The sequence below is a fragment of the Podarcis pityusensis genome (assembly GCF_964106645.2).
Source record: "Podarcis pityusensis genome assembly, chromosome: 2".
NCBI classification, from domain to species: Eukaryota; Metazoa; Chordata; class Lepidosauria; order Squamata; family Lacertidae; genus Podarcis; species Podarcis pityusensis.
This window is the reverse complement of record NC_138029.1, coordinates 25,639,717-25,662,174: the sequence shown is the minus strand read 5'-3', so window position 1 is coordinate 25,662,174 and position 22,458 is coordinate 25,639,717. Positions and strand designations below refer to the sequence as shown.

Sequence of the window (22,458 nt, the reverse complement as noted above, 5' to 3'; positions counted from 1 at the left end):
TCCCGTTGATCTCCGTAACGTAGTGGCAGTCCTTTAGAAAATGGGTTGCTGCGGGCGGTCTGCGATGCTCCGGTCTAGGTGCTCCTGTCGCTCCCAACGCCGCCGATCTACAGACCCTGGCGATGTGCCCTGTCTTCCCGCACGTCCGGCACATAGCATCCCGGAAACGACAACTCTTCCGCTCATGGTTTCCGCCACAACCTGGGCACCTGCCTCGGTGATCTTTGTGCACTGTGCAGGCCTGACTCACTGACTCGACCCCACGGACTGGGCTCTGGCTCGGAGTAGCCTCTAGCTCGTCCATGGCATGCGCAACTTCTATCTGTGGCTTAGGGGCCTTGCGACTGGCATCAAGCTCCTCTCTTTCATAATTCTCCGTGGCGGTGGCCTCCTTCAAGGCTGAAGCAAGGGTAACCTCTTCTTTAGCCACGATGCGTCTTCTGGCCTTCTTGCTGCTCAGACCACCGATAAACCGATCCAGGAGAGTCTCTTCCAGATTTTGGAAGTCGCAGTGCTGAGCGAGCTTCCGCAGTTCAGCCAGAAATGCAGATACAGACTCCCCAGCATGCTGCTGCCTCTTATGAAACTCCATCCGCCGAGCCATCTTGGTCTCAGTAGGCGCCAAGTGGCTTGTCAGGCCGGCAAGAATATCTTTGAGAGATGTCTCACTTAGCTTCGCTGGAGCAAGCAATGCCTTGGCCAGCTTGAAGGTCTCAGGCCCACAGTAGCTCAGGAATGTGGCCCTTCTTTTGCTGGCATCGGTGATCCCTTGAGCCTCTGCGAAGAACTCGAAGCGTTCGACGTAGTCTTCCCACGTGTCGGGCTCTGATGGCTGGAAGGGCTCCAATACCCTTGGACTCTCCATTGTCCTGTGGCAGGGTCGTCTTCTCAGCTGGCCAGTGAGTCTTGTTCTTAGCTGCAATCCGGACTCTGAGGCAGGGCTGCGTTTAACCGCTCCTCAGCATTCCGGATCCCACCTTCGTCGCCAGTTGTTGTGACGTGGGGTTTGTGATTTCAGCTCTCCTGATATAACATGCTGGAGACAGTTCTCTAGTAACACTTCTTTATTAAAGCACAAGGCTAAAGACTGGGGAGAGGAAAGCTACATTTATAGGGACAGGGAACTAGCAAGAAATTTTGGAGGGAACAATATCAGGCAATCGCAGTCCTGCCTTTTGGAGGGAACCAATAAGACAGAGGATCCAAATACAGCAGCTTAAATGAACCAATAGTAGCTGTACCCTCTAGAACCAAAAGGCAGTTACTGTACCCTAATGCAAATACAGACAATAATAATACAGATATAAAATCCTTTGACTCAATACACAACATTTTGAATAAATAGAATCTATTCACCACAGTATGGTTCTCTACGGGTGTGCTGGCAAGACAACCACGAATCTGAACTATTCGTCTGTTGCGGTTCAGATCCGCTCACAGCTTTTCATCCTTCCTTCTTCCTCAGCCCTCCTCGTGAAACCAGAGTAAACTGTTTGCACAGCTTTTCATGGACGCCGTAAACCCACAAAATGGAACATTTTGTCCCTATAATCTCAGGTAATGCAGGATTCTTAAGGCATGCAAGAGAGGTTCATTGAGTGACAGCAACTGGACTAGATTCTGAAAATGTTGGAGCAAACTCAAGCTGCAGGGAGAAAGTGCAGAGGGATAGAAGATGGGAAGGAAGAGGAGACAGGTCTCTGAAGTTTGTATTCCCCCTCAGTGGCCAGAAAACACCTGCTTGCCATCTCTTCTTTTTTCATATGTTGCGTCCTGGCACAGTAGGATGAGCCTCCAGGCAGCTTCCTCCCTTTCTTCCCTTAGCCAGCTCCACTGCTGGCTCACATTAAAAAGCCGTGTCAGAGACAAGTGTCATGTAAACCCATATAATAAACTTTCCTACACATTTAGCTTACTCGCTTGGGAAAAAAGTCCTGCCTACTTTGGCACTTCACCTTTGCGATGTTTGCGGCCTTCCATGACTTGGAGAGCAAAATTATGAAATGTATACAGTCATACCTCATGTTACGTTTGCTTCATGTTACGTTCTTTCAGGTTACATCCCACGGTGACCTGGAAGTACCAGAAAGGGTTACTTCCGGGTTTTGCCACTCGCGCATGCGCAGATGCACAAAATGACGTCATGCGGAGAAGCAGCGAGTCACAACCCGCGCATGTGCAGACGTGCCATTGTGGGTTGCACTCTTTTCATGTTGCGAACGGGCCTCCAGAACGGATCCCGTTCGCAACCAGAGGTACCACTGTATATTGGAAATGTGAACAAATGTGTGTACACATTTTCCTGAGGACTTCTTTAAGAAAAAAAGAAATCCATCCCTTGTCACCTCTCTGCTTGAAGACCCACAATGAAACTAAAATACAGTGGTACCTTGGGTTACATACACTTCAGGTTACATACGCTTCAGGTTACAGACTCCGCTAACCCAGAAATAGTGCTTCAGGTTAAGAACTTTGCTTCAGGATGAGAACAGAAATCGTGCTCCGGCGGCGCGGCAACAGCAGGAGACCCCATTAGCTAAAGTGGTGCTTCAGGTTAACAGTTTCAAGTTAAAAACAGACCTCCGGAACAAATTAAGTACTTAACCCGAGGTACCACTGTATGTTCATTCACACACACACACACACACACACACACACAGTGGTACCTCAGGTTATGAACTTAATTCGTTCTGGAGGTCCGTTCTTAACCTGAAACCATTCTTAACCTGAGGTACCCCTTTAGCTAGTGGGGCCTCCCACTGCCACCACACGATTTCTATTCTCATCCTGAGGTAAAGTTCTTAACTGGAGGTACTACCTCCGGGTTAGCGGAGTCTGTAACCCGAAGTGTTTGTAACCCGAGGTGTGTGTAACCAGAGGTACCACTGTATAGCATATGAAAACCTAACAAGCAGGAGCAATGCAAATCTATTACACAACAGTACTTCAGACAATAAAAGTTAATTCAATTTTTAAAGTAAACAACCAAACCCCCAAAACATATTAAAAAATGTTTATGAAAAATGCATTGAAACTGTGAGCAGCCTCGCTGAGTTAACTTAAGTAGTAAAATTCACAGTTAAAGGTCTGTAAAACAGCAGGCATAACAATGTAACAGTGAATAATATAACCGTCTTAACAGAAACAAACCCATGTCAAGTAACAACTTCAGCACCACTGACTATACATTCTCAGGCATAACGTCTTCTCTCCTCCTACAATAGGAACAAGGATTCGAACCCGGTTCTCTACAGTTCCAACTGGTTGGTACTTGTTAGTTTTTTGTAGGCTTCCGCCCACAAGGAATGTGTAGGTAAGTCCACTTACTGTGATTGCACAATACTTGAAGGCTTGCCTGGTGCCCCCCCCCTTGTTTTTAATTTATTTGCCTTGTGGGGGGAAAGACCAAGATTGTGGAACACCTCGTCCTCTGCTGTTCCCACGACCCTTTCACCATTTTTTGTCAGCTGGTGGAGACTTTCCTACACCAGCAGACTTTTGCTGAACTGCTTTAGGTAAGGGTCTGCACTGATGACTATTTCGATCTGTCCTGCCTGCCTGTACTTTATTGATACATTTCACTGTGGTTTTAATTTTCACAAGCTGCCTTGCACGGGGTGTACGCCTCCGAAAGTGTCGGCGCCAGAAGATGGGGCTAATGTTTGAAAGACCTTTGGCTTAGACAAGCAGAAGAACTGAATACTATTAGCAGAAGTGATCTCTGCCAGCTTCAGCAGCAAGTGAATAAGGTTGTCAGAGATGGATTCCTCAATGTCTAGGCTTCAGGCATGATCAGGTGATAAAAACACTCCTAAGACAAGCAGGGAGTATCAGGTTCATGTTCACTCAGAACCTGTTGTTCAGATGTTAAAGGGGATAACATTTTCAGTTGATTATAGGTTTGGATCAGTGGCATTCGTTACAAAGTTGCTGCCACTGGTCATTTCAAATTTATTGTTTCAACGTTTAAATGAATGGGGGGGTGGGGAATCACCTGTATTCGTCATTGCTCTGAAAAATTTGGCTAAGCCTTAAAATGTCTTCCAAAATAAGCAATTTTGCATGCCCATGTGTCCACTCCATACCTATGATGAGTCAGGCAGGCTTATTTAATACCTATTTTAAAAATCCTTACGCTGGCCATTTTCATCCAAGGTTTCGCTTGAGAAGAGAGGACTGTGAAACTCTGGGGATGGCTGTAATTTATTTAAAAAAAATTTAACTTGGCTTTGCTTTATTTTTTTCTCTCAGTGTAACAGGTAACCAAAACAAACAAACAAACAAACAAACAAACAAACAAACAAACCCACAGGCACAACATCAGAAAGGTCTCAAGACAGAGGGAAACAAACTGTTTCTTCCCTTGATCCAAATAACAATCTTCCGGTCATTTTCCTTCTGAAGGGAAGGAAAAGGCACTGATTTATTTGTCTCCTATATTTCATTCAAACTGTGTTCCTTTTTCTCAAGGAAGCAAGAAAACCTGGATTGGTAAAAGAGCTATGGGTATAATTGGCCTCCTTTTGATACCAGAGGTTAATAATAATAATAATAATAATAATAATAATAACTACTATCTAAGTGACCTTTAAATGATGAACAGATTGTGGTTATTACTGACACCCCCTGCCTTTTCTGTGATTCCATATGCAGCTGAGCTCATTCTCCAACCTTCTCAACAGCTATTTGCAGGCTCTAGAACTCTGTGCCCAAAGAAGGTCCATTTCTAATTATTTGCTGTCTAATACTTAAAGAAAAACGCCAGGCCTGTTGCCCTTAAGCTTATGTCAAAATTGATTTTAGTTAGTTGTTTTGATTGATGTTTTGCCAGTCTCCTTTTAACTATTTTTATTCTGTACTATATTGTCATTTTATGATATTTTGTGGGTTTCCTGTTGTTGTTTTCCACCTCGGCTATTCTTTTCAGGCAGGGTAGAATTCAAGTTCAGCAGATAACTATGAGTAAGTCCCATTTGTTGAATTGGTGCCTTTGTCCACCTCTCCTTAAGCTACAACATGCATGAAAAATCACTGCTACTTTAGCTCAGGAGTCAAGTGCGCCATTCAAGGATAACAGCATCATGTGGTCACACACATCCCACTGCGTTTGGTTTTTTCTCCATGTCCAAGGACTCACTGATCTCATTAAATAAAACTCCCAGCTCACATCTCCTATTCATCATTCTGTTGTAGCAGCCTTGTAAACAATGGGTTTGATTGCCTTTTCTATCTGCGCAATTTTATTATCAGTCAGTCGAAACTTGGTGTGTACACACTGTGGATTGTGAAGGGGTGAAATGTTATTGACATTTAACACCTAAAATCTAATGTCAATTTGCTTTCTATTTGTGCCAAGTGTAGGCGTTGGCATTCATTTTGCCCAAATCATTTATCAGCCTACAGCCTCTAGCAGAGATTAACACCTGGGAAAGGATAACTGTATTAATGCACAAATATTATCAATTCAGTTCTGTGGTCAAAGGCTTGGTAGATGCAACCACAAAGGGATAAAGATGTAGCATATTCTCAGGTGAACAGTGTCAACAGCTAAAAAACCAAGAAGGGGTGAAGGATGGAACATTTTACATGTTCAGTGAGATGGAACGGCTTTCCATTGAGTTGCATAATAGGCTATTTCTGTTCAACAGCTTTGGAAAAAGATTAGCACAAACAACACCAATATATGTAGACACCACTGAGGTCTTTTGTATAAATTAATTAGATCCTAACCTTTCATATTACTTGTGTTCCTATTTTTACACGCGTTATTTTTAAACTTTACAGACTTATTTGCATGACCACTTTGTCGTTTACATTCTGTTGGCGGTGAGCTTTTTTTAGCTTAATTTCCCAGTAAAATATTAAGGCCTAATCCAGCCACCAAAAAGTCAACAGATCTTAGTAGTGCTGTACTTTGGGAAGGAACAGTACTTCAGTTCAGAAGTGGGAGATTTGTTGGACTCCATCACCGATCAGCCCCAGCCCTCGTGGCCAATGGTCAGGGATACCACAACATCTGGAGGGCCACAGGGTCCCCACACTAACTATACAACGGCAGTACTAATTTGAATGATGACACGCAGGTGACAGAATTAATTCTGATATTACTGAAACTGCATGTTTAAATGCTGCATGTTAAAACAGTGAGCAAAAGCTTATCCATGAAAAGCTAGCAAAAAAGGAAGAGGGTATTTTTGATTTGCAGGAGCAAATCCTTCTTCCTCATTCTAAAGTGGTGCAGGCCCAAGAAGTTTGCGTCACAGTGGTACCTCAGGTTACAGATGCTTCAGGTTACAGACACATCAGGTTACAGACTCCGCTAACCCAGAAATAGTACCTTGGGTTAAGAACTTTGCTTCAGGATGAGAACAGAAATCTTGCTCCGGCAGCAGGGCAGCAGCAGGAGGCCCCATTAGCTAAAGTGGTACCTCAGGTTAAGAAGAGTTTCAGGTTGGATAAAAGATTGGATAAAATTGTATATTTGTGTTGTAAATCAATAAAAATTATTATTATTTTTTTAAAAAAGAAGAGTTTCAGGTTAAGAACGGACCTCCAGAACGAATTAAGTTCTTAAACTGAGGTACCACTGTACATTATTATTTTTCTTAACTAATACATTAGCCTTTCGAATCAAAGCCCACGACAGGGAGAGCTCATAGCAGATTTTGTTTCTGAAACAACTGCACCTTTGTTTCATTGAATTTTAAAATAATGCATACATGCTTTACCAAGAAACTTCTGGGAAGTTCAGCACTCAGATAGGTGAAGCAGCATTCTCTAACCAAATAATGCAACATATTAGGCAAGGCTATGTCCTCAGATGCCCTCCAAAAAACCACATTGGCATAAGAATGTATAAAGTAACATTCACTCCTCTGGAGCTATAACGCAGGCTCCATTTAGTTCTATCAACAAATAAGCAGGATATTTAGCTACTCCCGATCTATACCCTGACAGATTTTAGGAGTAGGCGCTATCCTTTCAGCACCATAATAGCAAGCAAGCCACGATAAACACAACATCGACACATACATTATTATGTGCAGATCTCTTTAGGGACTGGAAAAGAGAGGCCTTCACAGTTGGAGAATGAACGCTTATCACATGCTGAGAAGCTGATGAGCAACAGTGAATCTAAAAACATTGTTTCATCCTCAGCAATCCTTTTAGCCTAAATAGCTAAAAGACAAAAAGGGAAAAAAACTCAAGAAACCCCAAGCAAATTAAAATGTTTTCACCTGATACCCGAAAAGAAGAAATATGGACAGTGTCCTTATTGGGGAGGAGTTCCAAAAATGATCAAACCTTGAAAGACTGAAGAAGAAGAATAATAATAATAATAATAATAATAATAATAATAATAATAATTTATTGTTTATACCCCGCCCATCTGGGTGGCTTCCAACAGAATATTAAAAACACAGAATATTAAAAACACAATCAAACATCAGTCATTAAAAACTTCCCTAAACAGGGCTGCCTTCAGATGTCTTCTAAAAGTCAGATAGTTGTTTATTTCCTTGACATCTTATAGGAGGTCATTCCACAGGGCAGATGCCACTACCAAGAAGGCCCTCTGCCTGGTTCCCTGTAACCTCAGTTCTCGTAGTGAGGGAGCAGCCATAAGGCCATTGAAGCTGGACCTCAGTGTCCGGGCTGAATGATGGGGGTGGAGACACTCCTTCAGGGAGAGGGCCATAGGTGATCATAATACAATAAAAGTAGTCTGGATCATACCAAAGGCCCATATAGCATCCTTTTTATCAGAATGGCCAATCAGATGCCTGTGTGAAACCATAGCTCACGGACAGAGAATCTGCCCTGCATACCGGAGATCCTAGGAGAGACTCCATGTGTGGAATCCTGCTAGTTACTTTAGACAATAATGAGATAGATAGACCAAAGGCCTAAATTCCTATGAACCACAACTGAAAAGGTCCCATCTCTGCCTTACTCCAGATGGAGGGGCTGGTAGGGAGTAGGGACACCAAGCAGGGCCTCTGAGGTTGATCTCAGTAACTGAGCAGATTCACGTGGGAAGAAGCAGATGTTAAGGTATCCTGCTTCCAACCTGCTTAGGTTAAAAAAAGTCCAGTGTTCTTAATTTTGTCCAGAAATGGACTGGTAGATGAGGTAGCTGTTCCAAAACTAGAGTTACATGCGCCAAACACTTGGGCCCAGTTAATTATTGTGCTGATATATTCTAACATTTCCAAACAGTCTTCAAAGACAGTCCTATATACAACACGCACTGAAATAATCTAAACCAGAAGCTCCCAGGGCACAGATAACAGTGGCCTGGCAATTTATGTCTTTGAAAGATTTCAATTGGCACACCAGTCGCAAGTGGTGAAAAATACTTCAAGCTATCAAAGCCACTAGGTATCTTGAAGCTAAGATATCTTTCTTTTCAGTAGCAGCACCTCCATATTAATATGGTCATTCTAGTCTTCAGATCTAATCCACATTGTATAAATGTTATTCATTAACATGAATGGGGAGCCACTTTTCCATCAGTATATACTCAGCTTGAGTATAGACCAGATGGGTGAATAGTGATTTCTTACTTACTGAAATTAAACGCCAGAGATAAGAAGAAATGAGAATAGCTAGGAAGGCGTTTTCCAATGAAAAGCATGGCCTAACTAAAAATATTAATATGAGCATCACCCGGCTCAAAATATAAATTATGTTCATATGAATGAGCTTTATTAAACTGATGTGATTGTTATGGTAAGGTAAACATATGCAATCAAGGAGACTAAATTGCACAAAGCAGGTTGGTCTAATCTGTGTTTAATCTTCCCGTTTTCCATTGCCTTGTTTCAAGCTCTGAGTGAAATGTGTTTGACAAGCTTCACTGACAGATGTTGCAGGGGATCTGTTTTAACAATCGGTTGCCCTATTTGCAGTATCTGGTATCAAGAGGAAATTTTCCACTAAGTTAACTAGCCATGTTCACTTATTTGCATTGCTCTGCAATTGTATGTGTGTGATGTATATCTGCTTTCTATTTGTGGAAGCATAAGTTGATCGGCGGTGGGAAAGAGGCTGCTAAGAAGATGGCCGTGCTTTTCAACAGAGGCTTTGCTGATAGGGTATTTTGTCCAAACTTTAGGGAACTTAATGAAATATCGACAACCCTGTGGCTGAGGGCCAAAGCAGGTGTGGCATTTGTATTTTCACAACAGCCCTATGAGGTTGATTAGACCTAGAGATAATGACTGGCTGAAGATCACTCAATGAACTTCACAACAATGTAAGGATTTGAACCTCAGCCCCTACAGTCCTAGCCTGATACTATCCACAACACTACAGCGCAGGTGGCACTGTGGTCTAAACCACTGAGCCTAGGGCTTGCCGTTCAGAAGGTCAGCGGTTCGAATGCCCACGACGGGGTGAGCTCCCGTTGCTCGTTCCCAGCTCCTGCCAACCTAGCAGTTCACAAGCACATCAAAGTGCAAGTAAATAAATAGGTACTGCTTCAGTGGGAAGGTAAACTGCATTTCCATGTGCTGCTCTGGTTCGCCAGAAGTGGCTTAGTCATGCTGGCCACATGACCCGGAAGCTGTACGCCGGCTCCCTCGGCCAGTAAAGTGAGATGAGCACCGCAACCCCAGAGCCGTTCGTGACTGCAATTGGCTGTGGTTCTCCAGAAGTGGCCACTCAGTAGCCCATATTGACTTCACTGATAACAGATGGGGGTGGCCCCAGCTTTAGGGGGTGTAGTCATACCTGCCCAGTGTTGCTGTGGGTGGGGGTATACACCAAAACCACAACCACTACTTCTTTATTGTGTTGGAGGGCATGGAGAAGGCATGGAAACCTCATCAAGAGGAGGATATCGAAACACATTTTCAATAACCACACCCACTCTTGTGGGCTGAAGATCTAGAATATATCTGGATTAAAAGCAGCTTATTGAGGATGACTGCAAAGAATTCTGCATTGTGTATGTCAAATAAACTACTGCTTTGTGCTCTAAGTGGGTAAGTGGGTACACTGTCAGTGTTTGTTTATTTTAACGAGAGCGAACGCTTTCAGCAGAAGCTTCTTTTGCTGCAAAATATTCCGATCAGCTCTGCCACAGCAACAGGAGCGAAACTGGCACAGCTATGATAATGGCATTTTTGCCCGAGGGAAAGAGCAGCAGCAAGGAATAGATCCCTCCTCTATCAGACTAAATGAGAAAGACAAGACAGTATGTGATTTCTATGATAATGAGTAAATCCCTTAAAAATCCCTTTGACTGTCCACAGCACAGCCAGCTGTTGTATCTCAATCTCTTGACCCCTTAACAAGGCTGATTTGGATCATGCATTGTGGGTGCCTCTATAAATTATTAAGTATAAAAAAGCAAAGTAATCATAAAATCCTGCCAACCTTAACAATATTTTTTCCACCAGTTAAAGGGATGACCCCAACAAATGTTGCAGCTGCATAATCTCCATTCATTTTAAGGAACTTCAGTGCATGGATAACTCAGTTGGTTGCAGTGCCAAGGTCATCGGTTCGATGCCTGTATGGGACAATTACATGGCAGGGGGTTGGACTAGATGGTCCTCAGGGTCCCTTCCAACTTTACAATTCTATGATTTCATGTCAAGTCCTGCAGGAGCCCCATTTCCAGAACGTAAGCTGTGATTCAGGATTTCAAAGCCCCAAAGACCAAGTCTATTGACAAGAATTGCAACAATTTAGAACCATTTTTTCAGTTCACTTTAATTTTAATTTGCATAGCAAAAAAACACCATCAACGCATGACATCTACTGAACTATCATTATTGCACAATTACTTTGAAAGAAAGCAAGTAAGTACAATAGACTAATAGATAACACGCCAAATACTTAATTTCATTTTTCTCCCTGCACCCCTCCCTTTTTTCTTTTGCTGGAATGATTGCATAAGAATTATCTTTTACTGGCAGCCAGTAATTTCTCTAGAAGTTAGAATTCTCTGTTACTATCAAGTGTCAGATGATTCTGTTCATAAATTATGTGATGGAGCCTTCTACTTTTCCCCCTCCCTCAAAAAATGACATTTTTGATCAAGAATGATTATTTCCTCTAGGGGAAAGATTGCTTGTGACTACATCAAGATGACTATTTTAAGTTGAGCATCTTGTCAGGAAAGCTTCATTTGAAGAGGGCAAGAAAGAGTTTAAAACTTGAAAAAGAATATGAAGATGGTTTCGTTTTCTCATGTTCACCAGAACACATGGTGGGGAATTGTTCTTCACCAGAGAATGAAGACATGTGGCAGACTCCTACATCCAAGCCCAGAGAAGAGAATTCACCCCCTAAAAGAGACTTCTATATACAAATGGCATCCCAGATCAGGTCTGGTCAACTGGTAATCTCTTACCCACATGCCAGATCCAGCCTACTTACCACAGTGTGATAAAAACATGGCAACAAGCTATTGAAAATAAAAGGCCAGAGCGGGACTGCATTGTTTCCAAAGCTGAGAAAGTTTTGGCACCTCAGCCTTACAAGCACCATTTTCCAAACTCAGCATTCATGTCGGTGCTATTAAATGTGAGAAAGGACGTTTGGTGTTTGACCTTATATAGCCTTCCTAGAGATCATTTCGCAAGCCATCTGTTCCATGAGGCAGCAACTGTTCATCAAATCACGAGCATTCAAATTGCTAAATATACCCCCAGGCAGACAAGCAAGTGTGAAATCCCACTCTTTTGGCATGGACTGTTTCGCCTACGGCTCATCTATTAAGAAGTGCTCCAGAGGCTACTTTTTATTGACAATCACTGGTTTTTATAGACTTTGGGTTAACAGCTGGTCAAAGCACTTTCGCCTAGATGCCTCTTGGAAGTGACGTTGCTATGGATCTCAACAGCCCTAGAGACACATCCTCAAAAGTAAGACCCACTGAATTCAATGGGTTCCACCTAACTGGGTTCAGAAATGTGGTCTATGATGCATGTTGATGAAAAGGATGGGGCAGTTGAAACTGCTTTTAAACATTTCTGTTCGCATCCAAAGTGTGAACTTTAACCCAGAGGAGATCACAAATGTGACACAATCTCTGCTCAGATCACTTGGGAGGTGAAACCAGTCTAGTCTATGCAGACTCCTGAGATGAGAGAATGGACTGGAGTACAGATGGAGAAAGTTGTTTTTATTGCTTTCCCACTATTAGGCTTGCTACAAGATGGGAGAGGAAGAGGCCAACCAATCAGGGAGAAATGTCCTATCCCAGTTTGTTCTTTTGCTGCACTAGTTTCTTATTTTTTTTCCCCTTAAAAAAAAAAAAGAAGAATGTTAAAATGTGATTCCACCCCCCCACCACCACTACCTGAACTGATCCAGTCAATTTTATCACCTCAGCACTCTTATTTCGCCACTCAATTAGCACCTCATTCTGCTGAATGTGAATCCCAGATCATGGATAGGAAAAAGAGGAAAGGTCGACAGCAGAAAATGTTAAGTTGGCCCAAACCCATTTTCTGGAAGTAAGCACCACTGAAACCAGTGCAATCTGCTTCTGAGGAGATTTCTATAAGCTTGCCCTGTCTGCAGTGGAAAATGTGAATGAAGTGAGACTGTGGTGTCCCAGGAAAGAGATTGTCCATGAAGAAACAAAAAGGACTTAGAAGGTCAAGCCTACCTAAAAGTCTCTAGCTTCAAAGCAGGGCTGCTCTAAGACATTTTGCAGCCTGAAGCACTGCAGAGAATGGTGTCCTCCCCACGCCCAGGACAGAGTCACACTGTATAGTAGCTCTAAGCATGCACAGAATTGGCTTTAAAGGAATATTTTCTTTCAGAAAAGTAGGTAGAAGAGAAATGATTTTCACTGCTGCCCTGAATCTTTTCATAGAAAGTGGAGTGCTAACAGTCATAAAAGAGTAGAATAGGAACCCATCTAAGGCACTAATGAATGATAGGAGTATGATACCATCTTTAACTTAAGTCACGTTTAATTTATCCAACAACTCACCTAGAATACAGATTGATGGTTGAGCTATATTAATTGACTTTTAAGAGTTCTAAAGAGCTGGAGAAAAGCTCGCTGTTAACAGTTACTTTAATTTTGAAGGAAAAATTACTTTCAAAATTACCCCTGTGGGTTTTATTTGTGAATTCATAGCAGATTTATCCAAATCCATCCATGCATAAAGCTTCAGCCGTCATTGTCACAGCAGGCAAGTTCTTATCAGTAGAATTCATCTTCTGTGTTGCTCACGCTCACAACAGAAAGAATGCATGAGGAGAAAGGCGTTTTTGCCCCACTTTGCCCAAAATCATGCTGATTACCATGTTAGCTTGGAGTTGTGCTTGACCTCCTTAGCTGCCAAGTGATGACCTACAAAGAACTTTTCTTATTTTCCCACACCAACAGTAATTACCCAAGAGGGAACAAATGGGAGTGAAGATCCTGAAACCTAATGGGCTTTTCAAACTTAACAACAACTGTTGAAGACATTGCTTTAAATGGGCAGATAGCTTTTTGTTCAGTTTTTTCCTCCTTCTGACCTACAGAGCAATTCAAGTTTGAAATGCATGTTTAAGAAGAGAGGGGCTGAGGCTCAGGCCTGTCCAAAAACCCTTTCCTCTGTCACCCAGAAGCCCCAACCACCACACCACCACCAGCAGGGATGGTCCACCCATGAGGAAAGGTGAGGAGACCACCTCAGGCAGCACGATCCACAGAGGCATCAGATTCCAGTGTAGAGCTTTACTCCCCACTCCCTTGTTCCTGAGGTAGATCTTCACTCACCCCTTCTTCCCTGGTGGAGAGAGGATGCCATTTTGTGGGTGCGTCAGGTGCCAAAATATATTGAGCTGGCCCTGTGCCTGAGGCAAGATGTCCCACTAATGGCTCCCAACACAGATCCTGGTTGGAACGAGACCAGTAGCAATGCATCTGCTTTGTAGGAACTCCCCCTTTTCACTGAGAGCATATGTGAAAATTGGACGTTCCAGGAGGCACTGTTACTGCTCTCCCTAGCTTTGGTTTTGGCTGTGGTTTTGGCTGGTTTTGGCTGACCCAAAGCCAAGTTGGAAGCCACCGACGCTGAAGCCAGATTGTGATCTCCTGCTCCCTGTGGCCACCCAAGATGGGTCACCTCAGGTCACTTCACTGGTACACCAGCAATGCTATGGCAGCAATCTAGCCTAGGGGCTGCAGGGCAGGCCACATGGCACACCTTTCTAGTCATTGTCCATGCCTCAGAATTTGCCGCCTGAGGAAGCTTTATCACTTTGCCTCATGGTAGGACTGGCCTTGCTCAGGTGACAAAAGATCTCTGGCCAGCCATTCATAGAAGGCAGGAGAAGGCAGGCAAAACTAGAATTAGGCCTCATCTGCACTATAGATTTAAAGTAGTATCATGCCACTTTATAGAGTCATTGCTCCTCCCTGTTAAGTATCCCTGGAACTATAGCTTGTTAATGGTGCTAAATGTCATGAGGAGGCCCTTATTCCTCTCACAGAGTTACAGTTCTCAGACTTCTCTGGGAAGAGGAATGGAGAAATAAGAATTGTAACTCTGAGGAATAGGGGTCTCCACTAACTCTCCACAAATATTTCTCGAGGAGGGTTTCTGCTCTGAGGCTTGCCTGTGTGGGTTTGTTAACTGTCCTGTCCACCCCTCAGCAAGAAAGAAAGAAAGAAAGAAAGAAAGAAAGAAAGAAAGAAAGAAAGAAAGAAAACATTAGGCGCCCATTGCAATGGAACATTTTTCCCCATGGAAAAATACCTACAGAGGAACACATATGGAAAATGTTATCATTGCCATTAGGATCTCACTCACATGAAGCCCTTGTTTTAACATCACATCACATTCTCTATGATTGCTTTCATTGCATTAGATTAGATTTCCTGCTTGCTCCTGATTATGAACCTTTCAAAAACCCATGTGGATTTCATATTTGTTATGTACTGAGTTGAATAGGATCCAAACTGTAGCAGTCTGATTGGTCCTAGAACAATAGGATCCAAAAGGCAGCAGTCTGATTGGTCCTAGAACAATAGGATTCAGAATGCAGCAGTCTGATTGGTCCTAGAACAATGCAGCAGTATGATTGGTTGGCAGGAACCACCCAATCCTGCTCCAGATAGAAGTGAATCCACAACCTGATTGGCTTACAGTAGAATTCCAGAATTAGCCAATCATGTGCAGCCCATTGTGTAAATAATGTATATAAAGCAGATACTGTGAGGGGACATTTATTCATTCCTCCTCACCACTATGAGCTGAATAAAGAGCATGAAATCACTTTGCGACTCTGAGTATATTTCACTGGCGACGAGGATGGGATCCCGCTGAGCTGACTGCCACACACAGCACCGCAGCACCGCCAACTGCCGCACCGCTGCCTCGCACCGTGTATCCAGGCTTCAGCTCCGGGGCACAAGGAACTCAGAATGGCAGCCAACAGCAGCTTCTCGCCATTCAACCCAGCATCTGGAGACTGGGAAGCGTACGCCTCCCGTTTCACCTTCCTCCTAGAAGCCAAAGGGGTCACCGACGAAGAAGACGCCAAGAAGAGGGCGATATTCTTCAGCGTCTGCGGAGAGGAGACGTTTGAAATCGCCCGGGCTCTCCTTGCGCCTGAAGACGTCGCTACTGTTCCATACAAAACAATAATGGAACAGCTGAAGGGGCACTTTTCGCCGCAGCCCTCAGTGGTGGCTCGTCGAAATGCCTTCTACGCAAAGCGGCAAGCCCCTGGGGAAACCATAACTGGGTTTGTGACCTCTCTCCGCCAAGCCGCCCGGTTCTGCAACTTCTCAGAGCTGGAGAACATGCTTCGTGACCGCCTCGTCGGTGGCCTGAAGGATGAGAAGCTGCAACGGCGCCTCTACGCTAAGAAGGACCTAACGTTCCAGGTCGCTCTGGAGGAGGCCCTGGCAACAGAAGCTGCCGAGAGGTCGACCCAAGAGGCACGGCCGAGCCTGCCATCCCAACCGAGGGTCCACCATGAAGACCTCACCGACGACTCAGGATCCGACAGGGAGGAGGTGCACCGAGTACAGCAGCGCACTCAAGCAGCGCACAGACCACAGCTGCCTCGACGAGAAGGAGGGAACTGCGCAAGCTGCGGGGAGAGTCACGAGAGGAGGACCTGCCGTTTCCGCAACGCAGAGTGCAGGCAGTGCAGAAAATCGGGACACATCGCCCGGGTGTGTCGGGCTCGGCCCACCCGACACCAGGCATCAGATGACCAATCCAAGAGCCCCAGGTCCCGGGGCCCAACGCACCAAGGCAACTCGACGGAGCTCACGGACTTCCAGGTATACCAGTTGCCCCACCCCAACGTAGAGAAAATTTATGTAGAGGTACAGATAGAGGGGGCCCCATGCCGCATGGAGCTTGACACGGGTTCAACTCTATCCATAATCTCGGCAAGGACCTTAAGGAAACTGTGTCCCACTGGGGGTCCCAAACTCAGGCCGGCCCCATTCACCCTCCGGGACTTCCAGAAACGTAAGGTCCCCACAATGGGGGTGGGGACCTTCAGGGTGCAATACCGAGGGCGGACGCGGCAACTGGACTTGCTTGTGGTCAAGGGCCCCTACATTAGCTTACTGGGATTGGCATGGTTTGGACCACTGGGGCTAGCTGTCACCGGGGTGAACCACACTAGCTTACAAGTGGACGTGGACGCCATATGCAAGGAATTTCCAGGGGTTTTCGATGGGAAATTGGGACAGTATACGGGCCCCCCCATTGCGCTACAGCTTGACCCCGCAGTACGACCGGTCAGGCTCAAGGCCCGCCGGGTCCCGTTCGCCTTGAAACCCCGTATAGACGAGGAATTGGACCGACTCGTAGAGCAAGGAGTGCTGGAGCCGGTGCCTAATGCTCCCTGGGAAACCCCAATCGTCACACCCGTCAAGCCTAATGGTTCGGTCCGCATCTGCGCAGACTACAAATGTACCATAAACAAGGCCCTCACGGCCCACGCATACCCAGTGCCAGTGGTCAGCCATGTCCTTGCCACCCTGGCTGGGTCGAAAATTTTTGGCAAGCTGGACTTGGCCCAAGCATATCAACAGCTGCCAGTAGATGAGGCCACAGCAGAGGCACAGACGATTGTGACGCACAGAGGAGCGTTCAGGGTAAAGCGGCTGCAATTCGGTGTCAGCGTGGCACCAGGCATATTCCAGAATATAATGGACTCTCTCCTTAAAGGGATTCCTGGCGTCACCCCCTTCTTCGATGATGTGTTGATTGCCGGCCCCACACCAGAGGAGTTTGAGGACCGCCTCCGCACCGTTCTGCACCGTTTCCAGACGGCGGGTCTCAAGGTGAAGCGGGAAAAATGTCTACTAGGAGTGCCTCAGGTGGACTTTCTGGGATTTATGGTGGACGCAGAAGGGGTCCACCCGACTGGGGACAAGGTACGGGCCATTTGTGATGCCCCAGCGCCCAAGAGCAAGACTGAACTTCAGGCCTTCTTGGGACTATTGAACTTTTACCATTCCTTCCTTCCCCACAAGGCGGCGGTAGCGGAGCCCCTACACAGACTCCTGGACAAGCGGGCCCCTTGGGTGTGGGGCCAGCGCCAGGAGGCCGCATTCCAGGCAGTCAAGGACTTGCTTGTCTCAAACTCGGTCTTGGCACACTTCGACGAGAGGCTGCCGGTGGTGCTAGCATGCGACGCCTCACCCTATGGCATTGGAGCTGTCCTGGGGCACCAACTCCCGGATGGAAGAGAGGTACCGGTGGCGTACTTTTCCCAGACACTCAACACAACCGAGCAGAACTACTCGCAAATCGACAAGGAGGGTCTGGCAATCGTAAAGGGAGTAAAAAAATTCCATGATTTCTTGTACGGGCGGCCCTTCACCGTGGTGACTGACCACAAGCCGTTGCTTGGCTTGTTTGCCCCCGAAAAGCAGACCCCCCAAGTGCTGTCTCCTCGCGTCCTCAGGTGGTCAATTTTCCTTGCCAGCTACCAGTATGCACTGATTCACCGACCTGGGAAGGCGATGGGCCATGCGGACGCCCTCAGCAGGCTACCACTACCGGAAACAGGCCCTGACCCAGCACCTGCACAAGAGGTTATGAGCCTGGAGCTGCTTCCCGACCGCCCCATTCAGGCACAAGAAGTTGCACACCATTCCAAGAAAGATAGGGTCATCTCCCGGGTCCTGGACTGGGTGTGGAGGGGATGGCCCAGCAGCAGCCCCGGGCCAGAATTCGCCGGCTACACAACCCGCAAACATGAACTGTCGGCCCACAAGGGGTGCCTGTTATGGGGAAGCAGAGTCGTTGTTCCCCAGCCCCTCTGCAAAAGGGTCCTCACAGCCCTACACGAGACACATCCAGGGGTAGTAAGAATGAAGGCCCTTGCCAGGAGTTATGTGTGGTGGCCGGGGATCGATGGAGAGATAGAGGCCTGGGTCAAACACTGCCAGGCCTGCCAAGAATCCCGCCCAGATCCCCCAAGGGCCCCAGTCCAGTCCTGGGAGTCCGCCCGAGCACCATGGTCACGCCTGCATGTGGATTTCGCTGGCCCCTTTCAGGGGAAAACATTCTTCATAGTGGTGGACTCCTACACCAAATGGCTGGAAGTCGCACGGGTACCGTCCACTTCCACGTCCGCAGCCATCCGGGTACTACGCAGGCTGTTTGCAACCCACGGGCTCCCTGACACTCTCGTCTCAGACAACGGGACTGCATTTACGTCAGGAGAATTCCAAACCTTCACAGCGCAGAACGCCATCCGCCACATCCGTTCGGCGCCGTTCCACCCTGCCACCAATGGCCAAGCAGAACGCATGGTGCGGACCACCAAGGACACCCTTCGCCGCATGACGCAAGGGGACTGGGAGTACCGCCTTGCCACATTCCTTCTAGCACAGCACAGCACCCCCAGCTCAACGACTGGCCGGAGCCCCGCTGAACTACTAATGGGTCGGCGCCTTGCAATCAGATTGGACCGCCTTCACCCCGATAGAGCTCAGGATGAGGTAGTGGTGGGGGAAGGCAGGAACCCCCGGACCTTCGAGGCCCAGGACCCAGTGTACGCAAAGAATTTTGGGGCAGGCCCAGCATGGGTACCCGCCACAATCACCAGGGTCACTGGCCCCGTGTCGTACGAGGTGCTAACGGATGGGGGGCAATGCTGGCGCCGCCACTGCGACCAGATACGGCGACGATTCCCGGGAGAAAACCAGGAGGAGGACAGGTCAGAGGAGTCCCAAGGGAACAGCGGGGCAGTGAGGCCCATAGAGCAGGAGGGGCCAGCAGGAGAGGCAGAATCATTAAATACAGAGAGGACCCGTGAGGCCGAAAGGACACCGGAACCAGAACCACGACTGAGCGAGCCGGTTGCACCAGACCAAACAGCCGCATCACAGCCAGCATCCTTGGAACACGAGCCAGAACCCGGAGCCCGGACCAGGGAACACCCCAGGCCACAACGCACACGTAGGCCGCCGGCATACCTTGAGGACTATGAATGCGACCTCCCGGGCAGGACTGGAACTTAGAGGGGAGGGGTGTTATGTACTGAGTTGAATAGGATCCAAACTGTAGCAGTCTGATTGGTCCTAGAACAATAGGATCCAAAAGGCAGCAGTCTGATTGGTCCTAGAACAATAGGATTCAGAATGCAGCAGTCTGATTGGTCCTAGAACAATGCAGCAGTATGATTGGTTGGCAGGAACCACCCAATCCTGCTCCAGATAGAAGTGAATCCACAACCTGATTGGCTTACAGTAGAATTCCAGAATTAGCCAATCATGTGCAGCCCATTGTGTAAATAATGTATATAAAGCAGATACTGTGAGGGGACATTTATTCATTCCTCCTCACCACTATGAGCTGAATAAAGAGCATGAAATCACTTTGCGACTCTGAGTATATTTCAATATTCAAGCAGTTCTCAACTGATTTACTCCAAGAGTATCTGTGCATAGAGGAAACACATTCCTTCAGAATCAATCCTACGTATTTAAGAGGCATGTTTCCTCAGTTTGCGTCTGTTTCCCACCATAAAATGTCCACGATTACAACAACTTCCTTGTGAGAGCAAAGTCGATTTGCAGGTGAGAGAGATCCTCCTAATGGCAAGAGCTCAACTTCAGAGCTTTCAACCAACTTGGTCCAAGAGACAAATCACCACAGATGCCAAGTAAATCAAATCAACAACACCCTCCAAAACCTTTTCATGTCAGTCAAGGTGCTTGCCCTTTTCTCTGCTCTAAAACATTGCCTTCTTTTCCCTGGGAGAATATTGGCACAGTTTTTATGTTCTGCTGTTTCTTTGTAGAGAATGCCACTCAGGAAAACACTGGTATCGGCGTCAAATTTATAGATGTAACAGGAACCGCAATATCAAATATGAAGCCACTTACCATTGTCCCTTTGCTACCTCCCCGCCTGCAATCACGAATGTAAAAGAAAACAAGGGTTGCGTTAAGGATCAGACATCTCCAAAGCCACAGCCTCCAAAGTCCCCAGTTAAACATTTACCCCAATTTGCAGCTGTAATCTAGCTCCAGGAATCTGCTTAGGTCGCTCCTGGCATCTTGAGAATCAGGTGACAGGCCGCCATGCCCACCCCATTAAAAAAAAGTGTGCTGAAATATTCACAAAAGTCACTGGAGCACATTCAGGCTAGGATTTCAACAACTGTGAAAAAGAGAAAGATTTCCTGGGTCAAGAAAAACAAAAATCCAACCACCATTCATAATACAAATACCTGGTTTGGTGTTACCTATTGAAAAGTCACTAAAGAGAAAAGTCATCGCAAAAGAGCTCTCTTTTTGATCCTCTTTCTTTCCTCTGTTTGCCCTAAGTTGGAGTGGAAATTTCCAGAGCAGGCAAAAGGAAGGGGTTAAGCTACTATTAAAGAGGTGGGTGGTGCATTAAATGGAACAGTTAATCAGTGCCAGGGCGGCTCCAGAAGAGGGAACACAATAACCTTCAGACACTCCATACATACCTCCAGTGCTTTTTTTCTGGGGGGTACGCAGGGGTACACATACCGCTAAACATTTTGTGAACCTTTGTACTTTTGTCCATTAATTGTATTTATTTCCCCTGATTTGAACTATAAAATGGTGATTTCCTTGAGTCAAAATGAGAGTACCCCTAAACATTAAAAAAAAAAAGCACTGCATACCTGCTAAAAAAAAATTTTTTTCCCCAACATGCTAAGAGCATTTTAAGAACGTTTTGTGTTTATGGCTCATTAATGGTGAACCACAGCTATGATGTGAAGTGATATATAAATCTTCAAAATACAGTCAAACCTTGGTTGTCGAACGTACTGTAAGCCCATTCAGCTTCCGAAATGTTTGACAAATGAGGGACGGCTTCCAGTTGGCTGCAGGAGCTTCCTGCAGGAGCTGCGTCGGATGTTCAACTTCCGAAAAATGTTTAAAAACCGGAACACTTACTTCCAGGTTTTCAGCGTTCAGGAGCCAAAATGGTCCAAAATGGAGGCATTTGGGAACCGAGGTTTGACTGTAAATAAAAAAATAACATAATTAGAAACTCATAAAAGTATTTAGAATATTTATTTCCACCAAACAGGTTTTAAAACATATGCTTATAGAGATTTTTTTTATCCAGACAGACATTCCCAGACAGCTGATCCCAGCCATGCCTACTGATGGATTTATGGAAAAGCAGAATAATATTTTACATTGCTTTTGCTAATAAAGGTAAATGTAAAGGACCCCTGACAGTTAAATCCAGTTGCGAACTACTCTGGGGTTGCAGTGCTCATCTTGCTTTACTCGCTGAGGGAGCCGATGTTTGTCCGCAGACAGTTTTTCCGGGTCATGTGGCCAGCATGACTAAGCTACTTCTGGCGAACCAGAGCAGCACACAGAAACGTTGTTTACCTTCCCGCCGGAGCAGTACCTATTTATCAACTTGCACTTTTGGTGTGCTTTTGAACTGCTAGGTTGGCAGAACCTGGGACCGAGCAACGGGAGGTCACCCCATTGCGGGGATTCGAACCACTGACCTTCCGATCGGCAAGTCCTAGGCTCAGTGGTTTAGACCACAGTGCCACCCGCGTCCCCATTGCTTTTGTAGGTTCTTGTTACTACTGTATATGTTTCCTGACATGGCAAAACTCTTGGTGTGCATCACATTTTTCCCAACCGTCTCTTGACCTCCTAGTTACTTCTTTGCTCCAAATTGCACATAACGCACAAACCCCCATTCATGCTCTTTCTCATGTCTACCCTGGGACCTTACACTGAAGGGAAGGATGGTGGTGGAATGGATTTCATCATTAGTTGATTAAAGCAAAGAGCTGGCAAATCAGTGTAGCTTCAAGGCACTGCCCTCCCACCAAATTCCAAAACATAAATTACGTATAAAACATGCCTATGATTATGCCTATGATAGCCCTATTAGAATGTGTATTATATTTGTCATTAACTGATATGTTTTAATGACCAGTAATTTTGTGATGACTTTAAAACATTATGATAATAATCAGACCGAGTTATATGTTGGATTG

General features: G+C 45.8%; 1 protein-coding gene across 1 annotated transcript in view; it reads right to left on the bottom strand.

Annotated features, from left to right (window-relative positions):
* KCNJ16 (potassium inwardly rectifying channel subfamily J member 16) overlaps window positions 1–20,434 on the bottom strand; it is a 55,342-nt gene extending 34,908 nt beyond the window's left edge. Inside the window, exon 1 of the mRNA XM_080994822.1 lies at window positions 20,333–20,434. The gene's annotated coding sequence lies outside the window, so the exon portion shown is untranslated. The remainder of the gene's footprint in view (window positions 1–20,332) is intronic.
* Between the last annotated feature and the right edge of the window lie 2,024 nt (window positions 20,435–22,458).